This window comes from Thermobia domestica, chromosome 2, assembly GCF_964235325.1.
Source record: "Thermobia domestica chromosome 2, izTheDome1.hap1.1, whole genome shotgun sequence".
Classification (NCBI taxonomy): Eukaryota; Metazoa; Arthropoda; class Insecta; order Zygentoma; family Lepismatidae; genus Thermobia; species Thermobia domestica.
This window is the reverse complement of record NC_137455.1, coordinates 35,570,292-35,577,438: the sequence shown is the minus strand read 5'-3', so window position 1 is coordinate 35,577,438 and position 7,147 is coordinate 35,570,292. Positions and strand designations below refer to the sequence as shown.

General features: G+C 35.4%; 1 protein-coding gene across 1 annotated transcript in view; it reads left to right on the top strand.

The window, feature by feature from the left end:
• Positions 1-243: 243 nt before the first annotated feature.
• The window catches only part of LOC145671415 (piezo-type mechanosensitive ion channel component-like), a gene marked incomplete in the record, with an annotated part of 344,967 nt that continues 338,063 nt past the window's right edge, over positions 244-7,147 (top strand). Inside the window, 1 exon segment of the mRNA XM_081740588.1 lies at positions 244-488.

Here is a 7,147-nt window from a genome sequence, read left to right as displayed (position 1 = left end):
TGTTCTTTAATATTTCTTTTCAATTTATGTAGACTCAAACAGTGATTGGACAACATAACTATCTTATTATCACCGAGATATTGATTAAGAATTAACTATTTAAAATATATATATATATATACATACATATACATATTGAAGTCTCAGTAATAGAACCATTGATGTATCGACTTGGCGTCACGTCACGCATCACGGTGAATCAGTTCGTGTTTTCTAAAACTGACGTTAGATGTCTACTCTGTTCAACAACTGTCTATTAGCCTTCTGCAGAAAAATAAACACAATTGACGGTGAAAAAGTAGAAACGCGCAGAGCACAGTTGATGCGTGGACGGACGAGAAGTAGGTGTGTTGTATTTGTGCATGGTGTAAAGTGAAATGTAATTAATATGTGAAGTGAAAGAAGTAAAGATTTTTCATGTGGACAGAATGGACCAAAACATGAAGTATGGATGATTAAAACCAATAACGCACTGCGATACAATTACGGTAAATATATATCTGGATATAATTCATAATATTCTAGGGTCAGCTGATAATGTAAAAAATAATGCCGCAAAAGTACAAGGAAGACGGTGTGTAAATTAATGTAAAGTTTGCTTTTTTGGTGTAAAATTACCAGCTAATCGTGGTACCAGAAGATATGTTCTTGTAGTTATTTATTATGAAATATACATTAAAAAGATGAAGATCGGCATCCCAACGTTGACTCCTTGAAAACATTACGTATGTTGACATGTTAATTTAGTGCAAGTACGTAATACTTAAGATTCCATCAATGTGATTACAACATAAGAATGATTTTGACATTTCATTTACTGTTATTATTTCGTAAAGTGGATATTAACGTTTCTGTGTAAAATAATGAATTGTCGATAAATTTATTTCGATGGGAAGTGCAGTTACAGCATGACAGAGTATAAGATACTTCGATCCTCTCATCGTCATGAAATTGCACTTCTTTTTTTAAACTACCTCTCGACAGATTGTTATGTTACGATTCATTAAAGTTTTTAACATGAATAGGTGGTTGGTTAGCATTTTTTTGTTCTCGAATTCAAACCTCATGGCTTCTTTCTTGATAGGGGTTTCTTTAGTCTTTTCTTAGTAATTATTACTGGTCGAGTTCAAGAATAGGTTCCTTTTAAATATGTGGGCTCTGGTTTAATTACTCCTATATGTTCTTTGTAATCTTTTGATGTTGATATGTCAGTACAAATTGTTTTTCTATCTGTATCTGAAAATACCTGTTCTTTTTTTAAAACCCAACCCATCTGGATTCATGTTTTTCTCTCGAAATTCTTAAGATCTTTTGTGACAAACATGTTACAATTTGGTTTATATTTAAAGTTGACCAAAACTCCTTAGCACGTGTGTCCGGGAGATAGTTTCAAGACCTATTTTGTGGATAACCGTCAATTACGACCTCAATGTAGAGCGGCAAGGTTCTAGAACACAGTTCTTCCTTCCCATTTAGCTGTAGTAAAGATAGCTATAAAACAATGTGCGTTGCGGGACTCTAACCCGCCTTCATTCGCGAACTCTCGCTCGGCAATACTATGTGAATTAAATATTAAACTTTGATACAGTACGGTAAGGAACCAACCCAGTAGCGTCATTTCGGATTTTGCTAAGAGGGGGCAAGAATGACCATCTACATAAGTTTCATGTTATTTATTGGTGTATTAGTATACAAGTTATTAAAAAGCATGTGTTTCTCAAACTTAGAGGGGAAGCAATTGCCCCCTCCCTCCCCAAATGATGCCCCTGAACCAACCTAGCTACTAACCTAAAGGGGGATGCCTGTGTTCTAGAACCTCCCCATGTAGGGACTACATATTTACTCTATGGTATGGTAGAGGCTCAGATGCAGGGGCGACCCCCCAAGAAGGGAAACTTTAATATTTTATATATAAATAAAAACCATCCCAGAGTTTGGAGCTCTTAAAAGTACCTCTAAGTAACACTATTACAACGCACTGCCCTCCTCAGCAGTCCGTCCTGAACCCGCCCCTGCTCAGATGTTCGGAATGGACTTCGTTGATGGAAGTTATATAACAGTCTATTCAAACTGAAAGTGGTAGAAATGTTCCGGTTTTAACGTTGATCACTAATGAGCAAATGAAACGGGTCATACGTAGCGAGAAACTGTTTCCGGCAGTCGATTAAGCGTCTCAAGAATACATTTCAACTCCACCATTAACTTTTTTTACTTAAACCGGAAGTGATAGAAGTGCACTACAACTTCTGGTTTCAATGTTGGTCTACGTAGAGCAAAAACGATAACGAATAGCGAGGAGCGGTTGTTTATTTGGAATCGATTTGGCGTTCTTAGAATAGGTATAATCTCTCTTAACCCTCTGCTGAAACCGGAAGTGGCGGAAATTAACCACTTCCGGTCTTTAACGTTGATGGCTATAGAGTAAAGATCATAATAAGTAAGCTTGCCTGCCGGACGTCCCAGTTTTGAAGGATTATCCTGGCCGGTTTTGCGTTTAATCCTGGTGAGACAGAGAAATTTCGTTTCTAGTTGCAAAGTTGTTTCTACCGTTTTTTTCCGTAGAGAATTTCAATGGAAAAGTCAGCGCTGAGAGAAATAATGCTCTACAAAGTGAGCGTTGCAATTACTTGTTGTGAATTGTTTGATAAAATAAAAAGCAATGAGTGCTTTCTGAGAAATAAAGCCTAAATAATGTGTAGTAGTTCTTCCTTTCCTCCTCATTTTGCATATGTTAAACTAGTTAGTTGTTAATAAACAATGTTTATATGTACAGGGCTTGAAGTCTCGCCAGCCAAAAAAACCTACTAGCTAGACCATTTTGCAGTCACAGTGTTTATATGTTTATACCAATAAACAAAAATTACTTTGCGACACGGTAAACATATCAATACATTTTTTATTTTGTTTATTGGTATGCCTCTTACAAATAATAATAATAAAAAAAATGAGTGACATTGCTACTTTTTTGATTAATCGGACTTTACTTACCAAATGTAAAAAGGTACTCGCCACTGGCAAACAGATTTTTCAAGTCATATGCTTCTTAAGAAGTTAGAACACCAAATTTGACCTACTGAACAGCAAATTTTGAGATTAAAATACCTCAAGCTGATTTTTATATGTGTAAGCATCATGGGCGGCGATTAGGGGGGGCAAAGGGGCCAGTTGCCCCCCCCACTTCTTGGAAGCAACCTATTAATGTATATACCGTAGTTTCATTTGGAAGTATAAAGTTTATGTATGTATTACTGTTTCATAAGAAAAATGGTGCTATGTAACATTTGCCGTTGCGTGAGTACGTCTTGGTTGTCTTCCCGTGAAGTTAAGAAAGCTACAGGAATTGCGTTTTAAGTGCGACGGAAAACAACCCAAAAATTAACCTATTGGAGTACAACAATTCGAGCATACTTTCAATCCAGAGGTATAGAAGCCAAACCTGCTAAATCCATTTTCAGTTTTGTCAGGAAACAAAGAAGTGATGTCCTTATGTTTCAGAGTTGTTTAACAATTTTCTTGTTTAGAGGTCCCTACTTAATACAAATGAGTGAAATCAACCATTAAACAAAATAATTTGTTCAACAATTCTGAAAACATGAGGGATGAAAATGGATTTAACAGGTTTTGCTTCTATACCACCTTCTTACAAAGGCTCGATATGTTAGTCAGTCGCTTTGAAACTAATTGAGAGAACATTTCGCAAAAAAAAAAAAAAAAAAAAGAAAGAAACAAAAAAGAAATTTCACAAGTTATTCTTTAATTGCACAAAAATTGACAGTTCCTAAAATGTCTTATCTTCTTTCTAAAGTAAGAAATATTGATTAAAAGAGCGTAATAAGAAACAACTTCTACCTTTTCCATTGTTTTGTAATGTAATCCACGAGTGAAGTGGTGTGTGTTTGGGGTGTAACTGTATATACAATTAAATTTAGTGAATTCAGCATAATTCTAGGTTTTAGGATTATTTTGTATAGCTGGAGTGTAGAGTGATTCTAAGTATTATTGTGTTTTAATGTGTTCCAAGAAAGTGAAAACTGCACCTAATGGCAACGAACATGTTTCGGGAAGCTGCAAAAGCAAATACTGCTTTAAATGTCGTAGCATATGGTTGTAGTATTTACTGTCTTTCATTTTCTAAGAGTAATAACATGCATTTAATAGCATGTGTGGAATTAAAAATTAAGTTGTTCAATTATCCCCAGTTTCAGTATAGCATCTACAAAGCATGACTCTTTATTCATTGCTATGATTAATATTATTATTTCTATTTATTTGGTTTTCAAATTTGTTATTAAATAATCTGATTACACAATTTTCCAGACAGAATTTTAAGATGTTCACGAGCAAGGAATCGAATCTCTTCTTACATTTTCGTTATTTCAGAGTACAAAGGTCTAGTACCTACTTGCGTTGGTTTTGTCAATTTACTTAATAAAATATGAAATACGATATGCAGTATTTTAGCTTAAAAATATAGTATCCTATTAGTTATACAACATTTCGTGAAACAAAATGTTAGAAACAACCAGGAAAACTAAGACTGATATAGAAATATTCAGATCATATTTCCCCCCCCCCCCCGCTTTTAACGTCCAATCGCCGCCACTAAGCATTATATTAATAATAATAATAATATTAATAATAGTAATATTTGACACTACAATTTAAAATGCTGACTTTGTGCATACTAATACCTATGCAGTGTAAATTTGTTTGAATTCTGAGTGGTATGTAAGAATAAATCTCATATTAGAATTTTGAAAAACGCGTACTATGATTTTACATTGTGCATGTGTCTTGTTATGTTGAGGATTTATCACGAGAATTTTTGATAAAAGATTTGCATTATCAATGTCCCGGTTTGGAGCTTTAGAAATCTGGCAAGTCTATTAATAAATAGGAAGATATGGTTTTCTGCAGTCAATTGAGTGTCCCAGGAATATATTCAATGTCCAATCTAATATCTCTGTTCAAACCGGAAATGGTAGAAATTTGCAATAATTTCCAATAATAATTGAGAAAACATTACGTGATACAAACCAAGCTCCTTCATCTGGTGTACACGTGAAACTGTTGCATATTCTAATCTAGTCATTAAATTCTGTTCTTTTCTCGTGATCAACGCTTGTTTATGGAAGTTCAGCGCCTAATCTATACAGGGACGTGTGAACTTGTACTTACAACTTAAGATGAAACCCAAATTATAATAATGCGTTTAAATTTCAATGTACACCAACCAAGAATCGAATTGAGTACCACGTGCAACAAAGGCGTGCTAACTACTAAACCAGCGTGGATAGAGTAGCATTTTGTAAGTATTTAGCTTGCAAATGGCAAACTCAGAAAGATACAATTATTACATGTGTTGTTTTTATAGTTCATTCTCTTCAGCACATGGGCTGTATGAGATTTGCTTCATTTTAAATCAGAATTACATGAGCCCTCCCTGGCAATCGAATTCGGTTTTCTGTAAATGTTCCATGGTTGAAGACCAAATTGTATTTAGGAATTATATATTTTTTTAAAAAAAAAGGTAAAGTTTTTTTGAGGAGGGGAGATAATATAGTGAAACCTGTTTATGTTTGTCGCCTACGGTCGCATTGAAAAGTGGCCAATTTACCGAAAAGAGGTTCATTTTGAAACAATAACTATTACTGGTATAGATCATATTTAAGCATTTCTAATCAGCGACTCAACGACGATAGTTGTCGCCCGGAGCAAGAACTCGCCTTAGTACCCCTCCTGACCAACCAAACTAAAACGCTCCCCCAAATATTTGCCCAATTTTGCGCCCCCCCAATCCGGCGCCCGGGACGGAAGCCCCGTTTGCCCCTCTCTAGTTACGCCACTGTTTCTAATGCAATAGCTACTACATATTACCTGCTTAACAGTTTATACAAATCAACATATTTAAAAATGAAAGTCACTATGTGACTCCGTACCTCTTAAGCCATCCAAACGATCTCGATCGAGTTTTCAATATTCATGAGGTTCGGGTCTGGGATGGCTTGTATCATTTCATTTTGACGGTACAACATAGGAGGGGGCGGGATATGAATTACTGTAATTAGTAATTAATTCCTTTGCAAACTTCTAACAATAGGTCATGTTATTCGCTACCAATCAATTATTGTTAAGAAGGAATTTTCTTCCAGAAATCGTAGGTGAGGGGAATCCCCCTAGGATTTTGCACATTTTTAAAGAAGTTTAACATCATAGAAATATGCAGTGATGCGAAGAGAATCGGTGATTATGAGATGGATGCGAGTGGGAGGAAACCGGAGAACTCCGAGAAAACACATACATGGTGTTTGTAAGGGGCTCTCTTTTTCTTTTGAATACATACCTGAATGCAATATAGCATTAGTCTATTTCTTACGTAAAATTTACTGCAGTCTCTGTCATAAAGTTATATATATATACACTTTACAGGAGCGAGAGAATTCTTTTGGTGCGAAGTTTACGTATGATGCCAAGAGATTAGGAGACACATTTATTAATTTCTGGAGATAAATGGGTTTGAACTTTCCTCGATCGTGGTCATAGCTAACCAATTTCAAACTCCAAAAGGAGCAAATGAAATTCAAAAGAGGAATAGTTACTTACATTACCGTTTCAGATTTAAAAATTTTTAATCTTAAAAAAAAAAAAAAAAAAAGCTATATCTTTCCCACGTGCCGCGTTAAGATTCACGATAAAGTAGTTCGGAAGTAGCAAATGTATGTCAGCTAGGGGCATTGTTTCAATGTCTCCTTCCTTTCCTCCTTCCTAACTTACACTTGGCTGCAGCCGTGCCATGATTCTTCTTCAAGGTTTTCTTTAGTTTCATTGCAGATGCCTGAGCTTGTTTTCTTGGGTGATTTCTAGTGCCTTTTGATGGATACATACCTTACTTGAAAACTGTTCTATAACGAAATAGGGAAAGAAAAACGTTGATTTGCCAGGCATACAAATAATTAAAATGAGGAGAACCGTAATATACGTAAAAGAGTTAACTAAGGATTGCTAGATTGCACTGCGAGAATTTTCGTCATACTGACGTGAGATATCTAACAAACGATCTTCATGCATTTATAGGCTAATTACAAAACACATCAGGGATAGCAAAGACAGTGATAGTGATGCCCATGGGCGTCTCTGGCGGGGGGGA